We start from the raw sequence: 21143 nt of genomic DNA, 5'->3' as shown, positions 1-21143 counted from the left end.
TAAGACAACGACATATGTAGGCGAAACAGCAAGGAGTATAGGGGAGCGGGCAAACGAACATTGGAGGGAACTTAAGGAAGGGAAGAACTCATCAGTTCTGTATCAGCACGCTGAGCAAGAACATAGAGGCTCAATCAACAACATAGAAATTAAAATCTTATCTACACATAGCAGTGATGCAGCACTTAGACAAATTACTGAAGCTACACACATAATAGAAGGGAAACCTAGCCTGAATAGGAAACTAGAATGGAACACTAACATACGCCACTAACAAACCACAGCATGTGACAACGTGTTACCCATAAACCAATAATAGGAACAAAGTATAATACAATACATAGATAAACAAATGGAATTAAATACTACATACTTTAACAAAATTTAATTAAACACATTAAAATAAAAAAAAAAAAAAAAAACACACACACACACACACACACACACACACACACACACATGAACATATAAATAAATAAAAACTAATACAAATGAACACGTATTAACAGAGAATATAGGTGATACAGACACTCCCCACACACACATGCACTTACAAAAGACACAGACACATTGAAGGACACGCATGCGTAGACACATACAATAGGAATACAAAATACAAAATGGCTGATAGTTAGCAAGGTGAGACACACATAAGAAAGAAGGAAACAAAGGACCACTGATGAGGTCACAGAAGTGTGACGAAAGAACTCTGGCCGAAATAAGATTAAGATTAAGATTAATGTAATATAAAGCTGAAAAAAAAAAAAAAAAAAAAAAATTAACACCAAATATACAGTGCGTGTGTTTTTATTGGCTAAACTGGCAATATGACCATCCCCAAGTACAACAACATCTGTTTCAACACACGATTTCACATAAAAAAAAAATCTTGCAAAACAAATATATATATATATATATATATATATATATATATAGAGATATATACACACACACTCATCACATATATTACACGTATACAAATGTATGTTATGTATGTATGTGTGTGTGTATGTATGTGTATGTGTGTGTGTGTGTGTGTGTGTGTGTGTGTGTGTGTGTGTGTGTGTGTGTGTGTGTGTGTGTGTGTGTGTGTGTATACAAATAGAGAGACTTTTCAGAGAACGTGAAATAAGTTTTAGAAACGGTGAATCTTGTATCAGATAAATCCATAAGTTTCTGAATTCTTATGTTGTCGATGACATACAATTCTTACTGGTAAAAAGAAACTTTCTAAAATGGATATAGAAATTCGGAGGTTTGCTTTGGTCCAATGGTAGAATGCCTGTCATGTTTACATCAAATGTGAATTTTGGTTCCAAATATTTACATGGTATTATTTATAGTTTTATCTGCTTCGAGATTGACCGTTTCTAAAAAGAATATGTATGTATGTATGTATATATGGTTTTTGGTAAGCAGCGTCAATGTTTACAATTTTGTAAATAATAATAATATTTAATGAGCTTAAAGAATATAAATCATTATATATATATATATATATATATATATATATATATCAATCATTATAAAAACAAAAAAAAAACATGTGTGCCATAAATATCGCCATCCAGTTTAGAGAAAAAATTTGTAGTTTGGAATCAGTAGTTCTTTGACTGCTATTTCTAAATTTTCAGTATGTTGGAGAAGCAACTCAATTGCTAATCCCTGTATATTTATAATGATAAATAGTTTTACCGATAAAGGTTTTTTTCATACTGAACTACTTGGCAAAATTGTTAATTATTAATTCTATTATTAATTGACGATTCTCTGCCCTTATTCTTGTATATATATATATATATATATATATATATATATATATATATATATATATATTCAATATATACACTATTCAATTTTTTTTCTCCGTGTTTTTCTCCTTGTCTCCGTATTCTTTCTGTTGAAGAGCGTAGCTCGAAACGTTAAAGACTTTCCGTATTCCCGAGCGTCATACTAATACATCCTTTTGTTGTTTACACCACCTGTCCTCGTCTGTTGTTATTTTTTCGTACATTCTCCCATATATATATATATATATATATATATATATATATATATATATATATATATATTTGCGAAGGATAGGGACAGAAAGGTCCTAGCTTTGGGTAAAAGAAAATGCCGGAGGGTCAGCTAATTGTGATTTTATTTTGACAGATACCCCTCCTCTCAGATTCACACTCTTATTGCAACTGTCCTTCAGTTGTTCTAAGCCTTGTAGAAGAACTCGGAAAGTTGGGCCCCCAGCCAGGAATTTCGTGATACTTTGAAAACCAGGAACTTTTCAGTACCCCCTCATATATATATATGTATGTGTGTGTGTGTGTGTGTCCATGCAGACATACAGGCAGAATCACATATAAGAGTAAGCTACGAGAACGTAACTAAATATTGATACCTTGGATAAGTACCAGGCAATAAATAATTTGAAGGCAATCTAGAATTGGCTAAATCCACCTCAATAGTTGAGTGGTACTTTATTTTATCAAATCCTAGTAGGATAAAAGTCGAATTTGACTTCGTCGGGATTTGAACTCAGAAATTAAAGTGCTGCAGTTATATATTGTTTTCAAATTTGGGCACAAGGCCAGCAATTTCGGGGTGGGGATAAGTCGATTATATCGACTCCAGTGCTCAACTAGTACTTATTTTATCGACCCCGACCTCGAAAGGACGAAAGGCAAAGTTGACCTTGGTGGAATTTGAACTCAGAGTGTAAAGACGGACGTAATGCCGCTAAGCATTTCGTCCGACAGCTAATGATTCTACCAGCTCGCCATCTTAACCGCAGTTATATATTAGTACAAGAAATATAGCAAGTTTTATAGACAATGAATATCAGGTAAAGTATTGTTAAATCGAATCGAAATTTAAATGAAATATGAAGTGTGGAATTCGGTAACATCTATAACGATGTTGACCATTCGGAGAGATTTGACTGCCGCAATATTGTATTTTAGTGTATTTAAAGATATTCAGCTTTGAATTTAATCAACACAACCTAACTGTAATTGCAATGGTGATCCTTTCCTAGATTTCAATAAATATACTTCATTAGTAGTATTGTACGTTCTGAGTTCGAATCCCACCTGTCTGGATAAGGCTACAGGAAACAATTCTAGTATTCATCCCAAATCTAGTCATGGTAGCTGAAATTCCGGTAATCTACTTAACGGTGGAAGGGAAGGTTACGCCCCACCCCAGTGAGGGAAAAGGTTCACATGCACAAGACCTACCCAAGAGTAGACCACTATTAGACTAGACTAGACTAGACTAGACTAGACTAGACTAGACTAGACTAGACTGGTATTGTACACTACAGGCACTTGACAAATTAAGAATAATTTGGAAGTCTACGTCGCCTGGCCTGATAAAAAGACCACACTATTTCTTCAGAGCCTACTTCTTCAGTGCCACACTAAAATTAGTCCTTCTTTACGGGTCATCAGCGTTGACTCTGACAAAAAAGATAGACAGCAAGCTTTCTATCGTATGTTGCTTGTTGTGCTCAACAAATTATGGAAACGATATCCAACGAAAGAAGAGCTTCATAGAAATATCCCCGACATATCATCGATCACATGTTTAGGTCATCTCTACAGATTTTCGATAGTAATTATAGCCAGCACTGATTTTGTTACGATGTTTCGTAAACAAACAATGAAATCGAAGATGAAAAAACGGGTAATGGGCGTATATGCCATATTTCGGGAGTTTTTGTTCCTTCATCAGCACCCATCTAAGCCATTAATCATCCAAGAACTCATTGCTTAAATAGCTACAACATATAGCGGTGTAACGTTATTGGATATCCCAAGTCTACATATTAAACACATTCCTGGAAACTGGGCAAGATATGCTGATCACTGCTATCAAAGCAATGATAAATTAGTGAGTGAACTGTGGATCCCGAATTCCATGGAAATTCTCATATCAGACGACCCGAATGACATACATTGACCAATTCTCAAGTGATGTAGAGTAACAAATAGAAGACTTCAAAAATATCATAGAAGACAGGAACGCTTGGACAGAAAGAATGGTTTCATTCCGGGCGACTCAACCGAAACGGAAAAAAAGAGAAAAAAAGGGAAAATAATTGGCTTTGTATAATTACATGTCACTCAGAACGACAGACCCATATATATATGTGTGTGTGTGTGTGTGTGTGTGTGTGTGTGTGTGTGTGTGTGTGTGTGTGTGTGTGTGTGTGTGTGTGTATTGATTGATTGATTGCTCAGTCGATAATTATATACGTAGATATACCAGGAGATTGATCAATCAGTCTAACGATCAATAGATTGATTACAAATTGTTAGTGAGATTGATAAAAAAAATAGATCGATAAGGAAAAGGTAGATTGATCAAAAGATACGTAGACAGGGTGATCGATCGACAAACGAACAAAACAATATATATATATTTGCCAACTAAATGTGGTGGTCCTATAGAGCTACGATATTACTGTTGAGCGTCCAATAATACTATCCATATCACGTCCTCACTTTGTTGTTTTTTTGTTTTTTTGTTATTGTTTTTTTGAACTATATATATATATATATATATATATATATATATATATATATATATATATATATATATATATATATATATATATGTATGTATGTATGTATGTATGTATGTCTATGTATCTCTGTGTGTGTGTGCATGTGTGTGTGTGTGTGTGATTCAGTATGTGTGTATATGCGTGTGTATGCATGAATGTGAGTATGTACGTATATATATATATATATATATTTAATATAAGGGTCAGAAAAAGTATAACATCGCCTGTGGGATTCGAACACCGTGTCTACTGTAAACTGTTCTAACACTCACACACATAGGCACACACACACACACACACACACACACACACGCGCACACACACACACACACACACACACATATACACACACACATACATATATGCATATATGCATGTGTATTCATACAAAAACATATATGCATATATATATATATCGTAAAATATATTTGCCAGCTAAACGTGGTGGTCCTATAGAGCTACGATATTACTGTTGTTTTTATCCCCAGGAAGCCATCTGCTCCAGCTGGTCAACGAAAGTCTGTGTCTGATCGGAGTGAGGGTGCCTCAAAAGTCGCGCACCATTCTGGTTTACTTTAAAGATACTTGACAATTTATTTTATTTTATTTTTTCTAATTTATCTTGTTTTATTCAATTTCTATCAATTGTTATGATTAATTTCAATAAAGTGTTTTTGAAATCAATAAAGGTGTATGTTTTTCAAAAACCAGGATGGTGCGCGATTTCTGAGACACCTTGTATATATATATATATATATATATATATATATATATATATATATATATACACACACCTCACACACATACATATGTTGTAATGGTTTGAATCGTATGATGGGCTGGTCCGGCCCATCGTTCAAAGATATTCTCAGGGCAGATCAATTGCTACAAACTCAATCTTAGAACAACTTCCAGCCATAAAAGCGACAACACAACCGAAAGAAAATAAGTTAAGGCTCTGCTCCAGCACGGCCACAGTCATACGACTGAAACCATTACAACATGTGTGTGTGTGTGTGTGTGTGTGTGTGTGTGTGTGTGTGTGTGTGTGTGTGTGTGTGTGTGTGTGTGTGTTATTGAAAGGAAAGCAATTTGAGGTGGAGAATGAAATAAATTAACGTTCTTCGTTTGAATCGTTCTCGAGAGCATTCCTGTCAGTAGTGATATGAAGTGTATCCACGCATATACTTCTATAGATGCATGCATATATGTATGCATGTACGGCAGGCTGTTATGTGGCAAAATAAAACTTTCAGTAATGATGAAGGACCATCTCGAAAGGGTTCACTCTGATAATAATAATAATAATGATAATAATAATAATAATAATAATAATAATAATAATAATAATAATAATAATAATAATAATAATAATAGTAGTAGTAGTAGTAGTAGTAGTAGTAGTAGTAATAATTTTTAGTTCGTTACACAATTTTCAGTTATGCTGATGCCGGCCTTCTTTATGTGTTTCAACAGTGGCCCCACGGCATTTTTTATATACCACCCTAGGCTGTTTTCCTCTGCTTCGTTACAGTCGTGGTAGCTGATCAAGATCAAGCCTCTCCAACCTTGTCTTCTGGACAAGTACAGCCTGTCGGTGTCACTCTTAGGGTGGAAGGCTCCGTGTACTGCCAACATTTTTCTGGTCTTGGTATCTATTTCCTTCATTTCTATTTCTTGCTATTTTATAATTCCTGCTCCATACCGAAGTGATGCTATCGCCCACGTATTAACTGCTCGGATTTTATTCTATCCAGTGAATTTTGAGCGCAACACCAACCTCCGTCTTCGGAAATATTCCATCCTCAGTTGCTCTTTCATTTCCTTTTCTATTATTTCGTTGAACTCTAGTACATCAAGTTATTTATATCCTCCCGTTTCAATTTGTTAAATCAGGTCTCTGTTCGGCAATTCTATCCTTACTAGGGACTGTACCTTGCCTCTTTTTATGTAGGTTATTCCGCAATTCTTGAGTCTTATATATTTTCGTTGATATATATAGGGAACTTAGTTGTATCTCATTTTGCCATACTGTTTCAAATCATCCATGAAGTGGAGATTGTTGGTTGTTTGGGATTTTCCCCTTAGTTGGTAACCTGGGTTCATTTTCCGGGATTTTCCCTTTAGTTGGTACCCCAGGTTCATTTTACTGTCAGTTTGCAAGAGATGTGAACGCCAAGACAGATACAGAGGACCGGTGGCAATGGATGAGGAGGAGTGACCTGAAGACAGAGACAGAAGCACTCATATGCGGAGCTCAGGAACAAGCGTTAAGGACCAACTATATGAAGTACCGAATAGACAACACTACCGATAGCGACAAATGCAGAATGTGTGGCGAGAGGGGTGAAACGGTATAGCACTTCGTTAGTGAATGCCCGAATTTGGCACAACGGGAATACAAAAGACGCCATGACAATGTGGCAAGAATGATCCATTGGGAACTCTGTGGAAATCACGGCCTGCAAAGAGCAAAGACGTGGTATGAGCAAACTCCAGAAGGAGTCACCGAAAATGGGAATTGCAAAATCCTGTGGGATGCAACGATCCAGTGCGATCACCCGACAAGGCATCGGAAAAAAGACGGTGAATAATAAAGAAAGAACATGTATGATAATCGACATAGCATGCCCCGGTCACAACAGGATCAATGTGAAAGAAGAAGAAAAAATAAACAACTACGATGATTTGAAGTTGGAAATACGAAGGTTGAGATCAATGAAGAGAGTAGATGTGATACCAATAGTAATTGGTGCACTTGGAAGTATCGGCACTCAACTACCAACATGGCTGAAAGAGATCGGTGCAAGTGTGAAGGTAGAACACCTACAAGAATCAGCATTGCTTGGAACTGTAAGAATTCTTCGCAGGGTTCCTGAAGCATGACCAGTAAACAAGTGTCACTTTAGTCTGCTGGCTGTGGACAGCTGACACTTTCCATCATACCCAGGAAAATAAGCTGTGAATTTTCATATAATAATAATATTTTATAGGATTAAGGTAACTCTTCCAGTAGGTATACAGAAGCAAAAAAAAAAAAAAAAACAGAAGAGTGCCATTGTTATCAAGTGAACGATATTTCAGCATCTAGTGTACCTTCCATAGATTAAAAAAATAAACTTGTCAATCTACTTAATTTTTGGTAATATTTTATAGGATTGAGGTAACTTCTCTAGTAGGTATACAGAAGTACACTAGATGCCGAAATATCGTTCACTCGATAACAATAGCACTCTTCTTTATTATATTTTTTTCTTTTGTTTCCGTATATCTACTGGAGGAGTTACCTCAATCCTGCTGGAATTTGAGAAAGGGGGAGAAACTTCAAATAGTGACCCAGAAATATTACATAAATCATTTAGGAAAATTAAAGTCAGACTTTAAATAACGAATCAAGGACCTGGAGAAAATGCATGTGCTTGACTAGACTGTTATGCCCTTTGACATGAAAATAGAAAACGCTGGCATTGAGCCAAAGTTATAAAATGGGTTCATTGATATGTGTATAGATCTTGAAACTAAATCCTTATTTAGAAACAGATATGAGTGATCATTGGAGTAATATAAATACCAAAGATAAATCGACCGAGCTTAGCGCAGCAGCTGACACATTTTTACTTCTATTCCCGAGGGCATACTTTGTTGAAGTGGGTTTGTTGTAATGTAGATTCACTTTCAACATGCTGTTAAAAAGAAATTTGTAGAATGAACCTGGAAGAGAAACAGAATGCATCTGGAAGGGTTCAGTGATTTAAGGTTAAAACTCACTAATTTCCAGTCAAATATCGATGCAATAACTAGTATTCGCCAAACACATATTTCATATTAAATATTCCGACTATAACAATATAACGGAATTTTTATCGCTCCTCATCAATTTCGTCAAGTATGTAAGGACAGAATAATTTGTTTTGGTGTATAAATCGATGGAAAAACCCAGAATCTTTGTGAAGCTCTAAATTCAAAATATTTGTTATCGTTAACAAAATAATATTTACACCAAGTGAAGCAGTTCTGGAAGTCGTCTGTGATATGTAGCAGTATTGCTAGCAGTCATCGTTGTGGGTCGTAGACTCTTGCATATAGCTGGCTTACGCTGTATTACGGCCACTGTGTCATCGTGTCGTTGAAGTTGAGTGGCATAGATTCGTACAGCCATTGGTCTTGGCTGGGCTGTGACCACTGTCGTGTAGCCAATGTTGAGTAGTGTACATTCATGCAACCGTTGATCTTGATTGGGCTGCGATCACAGGTCAGTTACCAGACAAACGATCTATACATACCTGACGGTCTGTCATAGAAAAGGTGCCAAAGACAAAATTGTTAATGATGTTCGCATATGTTGTTTACAGCACTGGGATTCTAATGAATTAAGCATTAGTTGATCAGCCCAGCTATTAATGTTTCAACCGGAGATTTAAATGGTCAGTTGTTTGCTGACGTCATCAAACTGTGACAGAATCTGGTTTGTGTTGGTTAGTTACTTTTACGTCTGAACACAGTGACTTGGGTTCGATTCCTAGGCTATTAGTTGGTGTTTGGTACTCTGCTGAATATTTGTGCTATAAATATCTTCATTGAATTTTTCCAAATATTTTTTATCAAAAAGCGACCATGACAAAAGAATGAAGGAATTACTGTTTGTAAATCAACAATTTTTTTTTGTCAATTATACTTTTTGAATTTAATTTTAGGAATTTACACAATGGGGTGGTCAATAAGTTATCAACGATTCCATGTAGCGGTCAAAGTTTTAAGTTTGTTAACACTTGGTTTGGACGAAGCTTAAAATAAAAAAAACCTCTTTGCAGTAGTATATGTTTGCTCGGATATCCCGCAGACAATGTTACAACTTCTTTTCCTTCGTACATATGTACACGCACTCGGACATGTGTATAAATGTATGTATGTATATATATGTATGTGTGTATATATATATATATATATATATATATATATATACAAATACATATACGCACACATATATGTATATACATTTACTTATGTATACATAAACACATACCCACACGCACACGCATCCACATATTTGTGTATGTGTATGTGTGCAGTCGTGTACATTTCTTCTATCAAAATATTTTACACACACACGCACACTCACACACACGCATACACGCACACACTCACAACGACACATACACACGCACTCATACACATACACTCACACTAATCACAAACAGACATAACATGGCGGCGGCATTATATGCACGAGAGGAAAGGGCAGTGCTTCTGCAGAGAGCGTGTATGAAGAGCTGACTTACCGTTTCCCGAGTTCCTAAATATTTACAGAGTTCGTTCAGGGAATAGTTGACCTTCAGAGAAATCTGAAAATAGTGTTAATTTTTGCATAAATACAGAATGTTACCCCCATCTACATTACATAATATATTTTTGTTGACTGTACATTATTAGTTATATTTCATAAACCGGCTTATCTCTTCAACGTTTTCTGAACACCCGCTCTCACGCACACACACACACACGCAAACTCAGTCTGTCTCTCGTAAACACACACGTACACACACACACACACACACACACACACACACACACTCTCTCTCTCTCTCTCTCTCTATCTCTCACAGACTCTCTTCCTTAAACACCTACACACACACACACACAAATTCTTTCTTTCTCTCTCAAGAACACACACACACACACTTCCTCTATCTCACGCACGTTCGTGCGCGCACACACACACACACTCACACTCACACATAAATTCTCTATCGCTCGTACTCACAACTCACACATTCTCTCTTTAACTCTTAAACACACACTCACACACATTCACACATAGACTCTCGTACACATATACACACATACACAAGTACACTCTTACACACGCAATGTTTATGTTATCAGCCTCACTCTCTCTCTCGCGCGCGTCATCTCACTCACTCACTCTATCTCTATCTCTCTCACTCACTCTGTCTCTCTCTCTCTTTCTCTCTCTCTCTCTCTCTCTCTCCCTCTCTTCTGCTCTTGTTTTCTAACATGCACATACACATATGTACATATATTTATACACACAAGTATATATATATATGCGTGTGTTTAGATTTACGAACTAGGAGGAAAAAGGTACTTGATATATGCCGAGGATGGTACTTCCTTGAAAGTACCGAGGATGAGCGACTTCCTTGAAAGATCCCAGGATGGGAATTCTTGGAATGTTCCGAGAATTTCATGGAAAGTTCTGGAGATGGGTACTTTGTGGATAGTTCCGATGATGGGACTTCTTGGAAAGTTCCGAGGGTGAGCTACTTCCTGCAAAGTTCCGAGGAGTACCTAAGAAGTTCCGAGGACTTCTGGGAAGGTCCGAGGAGGAGCTACTTCCTATAAATTTCCTTCCTCCAATTCCGCCCCTTCCCCCTCAAATCCCCCTCTCTGGAATGTTGAAATTCTTCCCCCCCCCTTCCCCCCCTTCCCCCTAAAATCCCCCTCTCTGGAATGTTGACCATTCTTTCCTCCTCTTCCATCCTCAAATCCCCCTCTCTGGAATGTTAAACATTCTTACCTCCTCTTCCTTCCCTTCCCCCTCAAATCCCCCTCTCTGGAATGTTGAACATTTCCTCCTTCCCTTCTGAGGATGCGACTTCCTGGAAAATTCCGAGCACTTCCTGTAAAATTCCGATGACTTTCTGGCAAATTCCGAGGTTGAACTGATGCCAGGAAAGTTCCGAGGACGGTACTTTTTGGAAAATTTTGAAGATGAGCAACTTTCCGTATAGTTTCGAGGGAGGGGCGAATTACTTGATGGAAAGTTCTGATGAGGGGGGAATCACATCCTAGAAAGTTCCGAGGAGGCCTGGGAATTACTTCATGGAGAGTTCACAGTAGTAAGGTGGCGAATTACTTCCTGGAAATTTCCAAGGAAGGGGGAGAAGTGGGAAGAATTACTTCCTGGAATGTTTCGACGGGGAGGAATTACTTCCTGGAAAGTTCTGAGGAGGGGCGTCCATCATGCTGCTGCGGAATTAGGATGCTCCAATAATGTGTAATGGCACGCACTTAATAATCAAAATTTATACTCCCGAGTTCTAGAGGCAACCATCCTTACTGGACCGGCTGCTGGTCAAGATGTTCTTATAACTCCAATGTCCCTCCTTCACTCCGATACAATCTAAACGTTTAAGCGGCTTCAGTTTCCTGTCAAACTCTCCTTTGCAATGGCAATAAATAAGGCACAGAGTCAATCATTGCAAATGGTTGGTTTAAATCTCACAGAGCAAGTGTTCTCCCACGGTCGACATCACGTTGGATGCTCCTGTGTTGGCAAGTTTATACATTTGTGCATCAGATGGGAAAACGAGAAACGTTGCCTACAAAGGAGCGCTCCACTGAAAAGAAGGCATTACTTCACTTCTTCCAAATCACTCCAGTCATCTGCCGCCTCAAAAGCTTCGTACTTGCTGTGCCAGCCAACGTAAGTCAATGACACACAACTTCAGCCATTCACTCTATCTCTCTTTCTCACCCTCTTTCATATACACACACACACGCACGTCCATTTCATATATCTTTCAATTTCTGCTCTCTGCAAATAAAATTTTTACAGATACAACTGCTTACAAAAATTGGGATTAATGTATAATTTCTTTCTATGTTCATAATTAAATATTTTAATGATTATACAGACGTCCAATAGAATAGCTCTCAGAAACAGACTCCGTACAAATTCTTTCTTCACAACTCCTGAAACCATTTTCTGACAGAGGGTTGATGAAATCTTCAAACAGCTAGAGGCTCCAATCAAAACAGGGGACCCAAAATGAAAAGGTTGAGAAACGTTGTTATAGATTATGCCTAACCAGAAACGATCACAGCCACATCATCTAAACAGGCCGGGTGAAACCGGGTTCAGCTGCTAGTATATATATATATATATATATATATATATATATATATATATATATATATATATATATATGTGTGTGTGTGTGTGTGTGTGTGTGTGTGTGTGTGTGTGTGTGTGTGTGTGTGTGTGTGTGTGTTTGTGTGTGTGTGTATAGATATATATGTATGTATTATATAGATGTATGTGTATATAGATATATATGTATGTATGTATGTATTATATACATATATACGACGTGCTTCTTCCAGTTTCCGTCTACCAAATTCACTCAGAAGGCTTTGGTCGACCCGAGCCTATTGTAGAAGACACTTGCTCATGGTGTCACGCAATGGGACTGAAACCAGAACCATATGGTTGGTATGCAAGCTTCTTACCACACAGCCACACTTAAATTTTTTTTTCCATAGAGGGCTCGTCGATTGCATCGACCCCGCTGCTCTACTGGTACTTGTTTTATTGATAATGAAAAGATTAAAGGAGTAGTCGACCTCGGTGGAATTTCAACACAGAAAGTAAGGACAGGTAAAACGCTGCTGAACCTTTTGTTCGGCACAGAAACGATTCTACCAGATTACCATCTTTTTGTAGTCATGTTAATGACAATGCAACTATGGAACTGGTCATTCATATTTAGTTTTCTTTCATATGAATTTTACTGCTTGTTCAGATGCATCGCAAAAATGTCTGCACACATACTTATTTTTAAATATATAAATGTCTTTTGCTTTCAATGCTAGATTAGTCTGCAAAGAAATAAAATGATATTCATTTAATTATTTAGAAATAAATATATATTAGGTTTCTTTTCTGACTGTGTGTTATTTCGACAATAAAACGTGAGCTTGTGTGGTTGCGTGTTTCTATGTGTTTGTGTTTGTGTGTGTGTGTGTGATGTGGCGGAGTAAGAATGAAATCAAAATGAAATGTGGCCGTGGTCTTTGAAGATGGAATGATTTCTCCGACATTTGATTAAATTTATTGATTTTATGGTTTAAAATCTTTGATTTATAGTTTAAAGTCTTTGATTTACGGATTTCGATAAAATATCGATTTTCTCATATTGGTTCAAGGTCAGTTTAAGGGAGAATGTTTGGAGGTTGGAATCGATTTCAGTAAAAGCCTGATTCTCATTTTATCGATCTGGACTACGAAAAGCAAAGTCAGCACAGTCGAATGAATCTACTAAACACTGCTCAGAGGAGAGACCGGTATATCGAGTTAAACAAATAAACTCAGCGTTACCTTGCTAAGTGTGTGGCTTAGTGATTTGGGTGTTGGACTCGTGATCGTAAGATTGTGGTTTCGATTCCTGGATCTGGCGATGCGTTGTGTTCTTGAGCAAAAGACTTTATTTCACGTTGTTCCAGTCCATTCAGCTGGTAAAAGTGAGTAATCTTGCGACGGACCGACGTCCTGTTCAGGTGGGGGAATATATACGCCATGAAACCGGGAAACCGGCCCTTATGAGTCGGTATGACTCGAGAAGATAACTTTACCTAGGTGTGTCGACAATGCTGAACAGACATGGGCAAAGTGCGACCCGCGGTACTTTCTAGATGGCACGTCTAGAAAAAGGTATTTTGAATTCTTTTCAGTATTGAGGATCGCCTGATGACGAAACATGTCTTATGTGGCCCGTTTCTGGCAAAGGGTTGCCCATGCCTAATTTAGGACATCGACAGAAGCAGCTGGAGTCATCATGTAGCTGCCCTCTTCCACAGCTGAACCCTTTTGCATTCGGATTATTCTGTCTAATGGAATGCTTATTTTTCATATAGTTTTGAATTTACCATGCATTTATCTCGTAGCTTCAAGATTTCCACTCATGTAATTCGTTTATTTTTAGAATGACATTGTAAGGTATGTGTGACAGGCTGGATCTGGTTAGTTTGATCATGAAACAGGTAGATTATTTTGGCCTAGTTTGGCCAGTTGAAATGCAAAACGATTAAAAATCCTTCTTTCACGCAACGTCAATGAAGTCGACAATGCGCAGACATGATTCATGTGCAGTTCTTCCAGACTGTCCCCTATTCGCTACATATGATGGCCCATCGGATTCAGCTGGTGAAATTATATTTTCTATTCCTCTAGAATAGGCCAAAGGTCAATGAGTTCACGACTTTGACCAGCCTGCGTCCAGTATCTATATTGAAAAAAATAAGACGAAAATGTTTAGAGAACTTTAACATGGAAAAATAGAAAGAAAACATGTACCGGTTTCGGTTGTATAAGACAAGCTCTTCAAGCTGGAATAAAATGGAAAGGAAAACTGGATTAATTTCAATTAAACTTTCATAATATTAGTTCTGGAGGTTCATATATTTTTATAAAAATCACAAGGTGCTGTATTTCATGTCCTGATGGGTGCTGGTTGGTATTGATGGCTGCTTACATATGTTATATAATATATACATTATACACCTTCTCCACACACAACACACATATAAAGTTATAGGAAATATTACCGACCGATAGCTTTTTTTTTTTACTTCTTTCACCTTCTTTTCCAGTATTTCAGGATTAGGACCACCTCTTCTTTGGGAAGTCTTCGGGAAAATGGTGTTGTGAGCTAACTTCTCTGTTTTGCAGCGTGTCAGAGTAGTTGGCTTCGAAGATTTCCTTGAGAGGGAGGGGGACGAGCCCGAAATATTGTATTACACGGTAAAATCACAAACCATCGACCTTTTTTATGTCTTATGACATCTACTGCTTTGGCAAAACAGAAAAAAAAAACAGAAAAAAAAACATTTAGCCCTTTCACCACACACATACATACTTGCGGAACTGAACATGGTAAAAATTGAAAAGATCTAACATCGATGCTTTGAACTGAGAGTCGAGCGACGAATGCAAATACTAAAAAATATTTAGCTCGACTCTCCCTTTTCAGTGCTGTCACTGATTTTAGGAGAGAATTTCAAAAGATCGAACCCGTTTCGGGTAAAATGCATGTTATTCTTAAATATCAGAATGAGTTGGAAAACTCTTGTTACTTACGTCGGATACGATGATGCTCGAGGCACATATTCTATAAATTGTATATCTGGGATTCTTTCAACATCGTCTTTCAATGTTAATAATACCTGGGAGCTCTTTGTTCCTCACAGACATACTGCGGCCTTGGGGCTTACTTTTCCATCCACCTTTAACGGGCATGCAGCAGTAAATATTCTCAGCTCTAGTCTTTACTGAAAATCTATCAGGTAGAGCTGACTATCACCAATATCCGTTATGTAGACGGTACGCTATAAATATTAGTTTAAACTTTTATATCGATTCTAGTGCTCAACTAATACATTTTTTATCGACCCCAAAAGAATGGAAGACAAAGTCGATTTCAACGGCATTTGAACTCAGAATGTAAAGACATACAAAATGCTGCTAAACATTTTGCCCGGCGTGCTAACGATTCTGCTAGGTCACCGCCTTGTACGCAATGAATATTAGTACTGTTAATGACGACAGTGAAAAGATGGCTCTTGGGTCTTAAAAGTTAAAGACAAAGTTAATCTCAAAGAAAATTACTATTAATTTGCAACATAAAAAATATCTAACCAATTGACTAATAATAAATGAGTAGAATTGGCTCTTCCTAGACACAACAAAATTTGTTTCAACACACGAATTCACATAACGAATCTTGCAAACCAGATACATAAACGAAGTAAAAAAAAAATAACGGAATAACATTGGAACATGTCCATCAGAAAGTCAACAACAAAAGGAGAAAACAAGTTTAGTTCATTGGATGACGTGTGGGAGTGATGACGAGCCATGTCTCATTGCAGACCGCTTCTCGCAAAAGGTTACTAATGTTTGCTCTGTTAGGCATGACACATAAAGAGAGAAACTGGCACTCCGTCGGTTACGACGGTGAGGGTTCCAGTTGATCCGATCAACGAACAGCCTGCTCGTGAAATTAACGTGAAAGTGGCTGAGTACTCCACAGACACGTGTACCCTTAACGTAGTGCTCATGGCAGAGTGAGCGTGACAGCGACAAGGCTGGTGTTTTGAAATACAGATACAACTCGTTTTTGCCAGCAGAGTGGACTAGAACAACGTGGAATAAGATATCTTCCTCAAGGACGCAACGTGCCGCCAGGAATCGAACTTCCGAACTTACTATCGTGAGCCAATTACTCTGACCGCTAAACCACGCGCCTCCACTAAAGAAAGAAATGAGACTGTGTGACTCACATTCGCTGAAGAAACTTAGGAAAAACTCGAATCAGTCGGTTAAATCAAATAACTCCAGGACTTGACTAGTTTCCTATTTTATCGACCCCAGGATGATAAAAGGTGAAGTTGACCTCGGCGGAATTTGAATTCAAAAACAGAGCCGTAAATTGATACTGCACATGTTCTAACGATTCTGCCAATCCTTTCGTCTCGGTAACAAAATAAGATAATAAACATCCACGTACGACGAAGAGTTGAAAAAACAAATAAACAGGATAATACTAATAAACAGTTTTTTGGTTTATCTTGTTGATTATTTTTTTGACGTGGGAATGAGGGGGGATGAGGTGGTGGTGGGGTGTATTTATTGCCCAGCCTTTCTACGGGTTTGTGTTTTTCAAAAACTAATTCAAAATATCAAGTGACATTTATAACGTTTCAAACTGACCTTCGTATGATTTATAAGCACACACACACACACAAACACACACAGACACACACACATACACACACACATTATTATTATTATTATTATTGTTGTTGTTGTTGTTGTTATTATTATTACTATTATTATTATTATTATTATTATTATTATTATTGTTATTATTATTATTATTATTATTATTATTATATGTGCGTGTGTGCATGTATCTGCGCGCACTCGGACACTCGCGCGCCTACGCACTGACAGCGGAGAGTTGATCCACATATTTATCACTTGCCAGATGATGTGCTACCCAGTTACACTATTTATTTAACAGTGTTTATTTTATACACCAGTTAGCTCTATTAAGGGTGTGAGAGAGAAAGCCCTCAATTATTACATTGGGTAAGCTAGTGTGGTGGTGTTCATTTATATCCAAGCAGTGTGCCGCAGTGTAATGGTCATACAAGTCTATTTACTTTTTAAATCTTTGTTAAACCTACCGGATTCTACATTGATGGCCCTTTTTAGGTTATGCCACCATTTATTGTTGACGATTGCCCCTGTCAAAGCTTTCTGAACTAATTCTTTAATCCAGTCTCTGTAAGCTTGGCACGCCGGGAGTGACATGTTCAGCTTTCAGTAGCCGGGGCCCTGTCTACGATGCTATCTAAGTCGACCTCGCAGGTCACAAATTTGTGATCTGTGTAGCCGACGATTTGAAATTGTGAACAACTAATACTATCTCTATATAAAGACCTGCAAAATACTCTATTTAGATACGATCTGGATGTTCCAATGCGGTTTGCTCATGTCCACATTGGCACATTCGGGAAATCCAGTCGGTACCTGTCAGACAATTGAAAGTATCTGAGCAGGTTTGAGAGGCTTTTGAAACCCCCTTTCCTATCAGCTAGCTCCACACAATCCAATTGTGCAATTGTGTGTGTATATATATATATATATATATATATATATATATATATATATATATATATATATATATATATATATATATATATATATATACATACATGCATACACACACACATATATTTATGTATACATATATACGTAAATGTAGAACGTTGGAATGAGTGCTCAACACAGCATTAGTTGAAATTATATATATATATATATATATATATATATATATATATATATATATGCATGTATGTATCTGTATGTGTGTGTCCTTGTGTCCGTGTTTGCCCCCCCATCACTGCTTGACAACCGATCTTAGTGCGTTTCCGTCCTTATAAACTAGCGGTCCGGCAAAAGAGACCGATAGAATAAGTACTAGGCATAAAAAGTAAATAAAAAAAGACTTGGGTTCGATTTGCTCGATTAAAACCCCTCCAAATGACTGAAACAATTAAAATAATAAAAGAATAAAAGAAATTCTATGATATAAAGGTCAACATCTGTGCGTTCGTGTGTTAAAGTCAATATCTGTGCGTTCGTGTGTTAAAGTCAATATCTGTGCGTTCGTGTGTTAAAGTCAACATCTGTGCGTTCGTGTGTTAAAGTCAACATCTGTGCGTTCGTGTGTTAAAGTCAACATCTGTGCGTTCGTGTGTTAAAGTCAACATCTGTGCGTTCGTGTGTTAAAGTCAACATCTGTGCGTTCGTGTGTTAAAGTCAACATCTGTGCGTTCGTGTGTTATTTTATAGACTCGAAAACTACTGATCCTAATGACCGATCTTAATGACATTTGGAACACAAAATCCAAGCCTAGAAGAGTAATGCCGTATGTTTCATACAATTCTGAGGTGGCATAAGTGGGGAGGAAGAACCCCTCGCGAAAATTCATATGCTTCGGATTTTTGATGAAATTTGAACTATAGGTATTAGAAATAAATTTAAAATATACCGAAAATTTCCATTTCTTTGGATGATTCTAAGACCCCCGAACGAGGGCTTAACCCCAAAATTTTAGTCATTTTTCATGGACCAAAATTACTGAATGGACCCTTAAAATATTTGCAACTTAGATCCAATGAATAAGGACAGGTATAATGCAGTATGTCTGGTTTGAATTTGAGGGGACTTAAAGGGGGCAGAACCCCCATGAAAATTCATAAATTTCCGATGATGATGAAGTTTCAGCCATAGGTAATTAACACAAATCAAGAAGTATTCCCAAAGTTTCCGCTGCTCATGAATATTCGAAGATCTCCCCTAATGGGGGCCTTAACTCCCAAATTTTTGTCATTTTTTATGATCCTAAACAAGGTTAAAAGTACTGAATGTGCCCAGGGCTGCAACAACGTGCCCAGCGCCGCAATAACGTACCTGGCGTCACAAGAACGTGCCCGGCGTCGCAAGAACGTGCCCGGCGCCGAAACAACGTATCCGGCGCCGCAACAACGTGACTGGGGACGCAATAACGTGCCTCGAACCACAAGAACGTGCCCAGGGCAGCAAGAACGTGCCTGTCGCCGAAAGAACAAGCCTGGGGCCGCAAGAACGTACCTCGGACCACAAGAACGTGCCTGGTGCCGCAACAACGAGAGCGGGCAGTAACTATTCGCCTTGGGCCGCAAGTACAGGCCTGCGGCCGTAAGTACGTGCTTGTGGCCACAACAACGAGACCGGGGCAATAATTGCGTGCCTGGCCCCGCAAAAACGTTCTCGTAGTTGCAAGAACGTGTCACGTTCTTACCGCGCCGGACGCGTTCTTGCGTCTTCGGCAAGGTTTCTGCGGCGTCAGACACGTTCTTGCGACGCTATGTACCTTCTTCCGGCCCTAGGCACGTGTTTAAATCCATGGGCACGGTCTTGCTGTTGCAAGCACCTTATTGCGACCACAGTCATGTACTTGCGGCTTCGGGAACGTTTTTGCGGGACACGCTCTTGCGGCTTTGGGAACGATTTCGTGGCGCCGGGCACGTGCATACGACGCCTGGCATGTTCTTACGACGCAAGGTACGTTCTTGCGGCCCCAGGCAAATTTTTGCAACCCTGGGCACGTTCTTGAGGTTGGAGGCACGTTCTTGCGACTTCGGGAACGTTTTTGCCAGTCAGGATGCGTTCTTAAGGCTTCGGGAACGTTCTTGCCCCGCCGGGCACGTCTTGCGGTGCTGGGCATTTTCTTGCGACGCCGGGCACGTAATTATTGCACCGGTCTCATACTTGTGGCCCCCGGCATGTACTTACAGCCCCAGGCGCGTCGTCATCACTCTGGGCTCGTTGTGGCGACTTCAGGCACCTTCTTGTGGTCCCAGGCAGGCTCTTGTGGTTCCAGGCACGTGCTTTCAGCTCTGAACACGTTCCTGCGGTTCCAGACACGTTATTGCGTCCCCAGTCACGTTCTTGCCGCACCGGACACGATTCTGCGGCTTCGGGAACGTTTTAGCGGTGCCGGACACGTTCTTTCGGCGCCGAGCACGTGCTTGCGACCGGGGCAGTAACTACGCGCCTAGAGCCGCAAGTACATGCCCGGGGCCGTAAGTACGTGCCTGTGGCCACAATTACGAAACCGGTGCAATAATTACGTGTCCAGTGCCGCAAGCATGTGCCCGCATTCACAAGAAAATGCCCAGCGCCGCAAGAACGTGTCTGGAACCGCAAGAGCGTGCCTAAGGCCGCAGGAAGATGCCTGGCCCCGCAAGAAGTGGTCGGGGCAGTAAATACGTGCCTGGGGTGGTAGGTAAGTTCCTAGGACCGTATGGACGCTCCTGGGGCCGTGAGTACGTACCCGCGGCCGTAACTACGTGCTGAGGCGGCAAAGACGTGCCCAGGACCGTATGTACGTGTTCGGGGTCCGCAAGAGCTTTCCCCGCGACGCAATAACGTGACCAGCTCAGCAAGAACGTGCCCGGCGACGCAAGAAAGTGCTCGGTGCCGCAAGAATGTGCCCTGCACCGTAAGAACGTGTCCGGCACCGCAAGAACTTGCCCGGCGCTGCAAGAACATGTTCGGTATTGCAAGAACGTACCTGGCACCGCAAGGGCGTGCCTGGGGGCCGCAAGAATGTTCCCAGAGCTATAACTACGTTCCCGGCACGGCAAGAACGTGCCCGGAAACGCAAGTACGTACTTACAGCCTCTGGCACGTACTTGCGGCCCCAGGCAAATACTCACGGC

The sequence above is a fragment of the Octopus bimaculoides genome, chromosome 10, assembly GCF_046866305.1.
Source record: "Octopus bimaculoides isolate indiv1 chromosome 10, ASM4686630v1, whole genome shotgun sequence".
In the NCBI taxonomy this organism is placed as follows: Eukaryota; Metazoa; Mollusca; class Cephalopoda; order Octopoda; family Octopodidae; genus Octopus; species Octopus bimaculoides.
The sequence above is the reverse complement of the archived record's forward strand: the minus strand, read 5'-3'. Positions refer to the sequence as shown.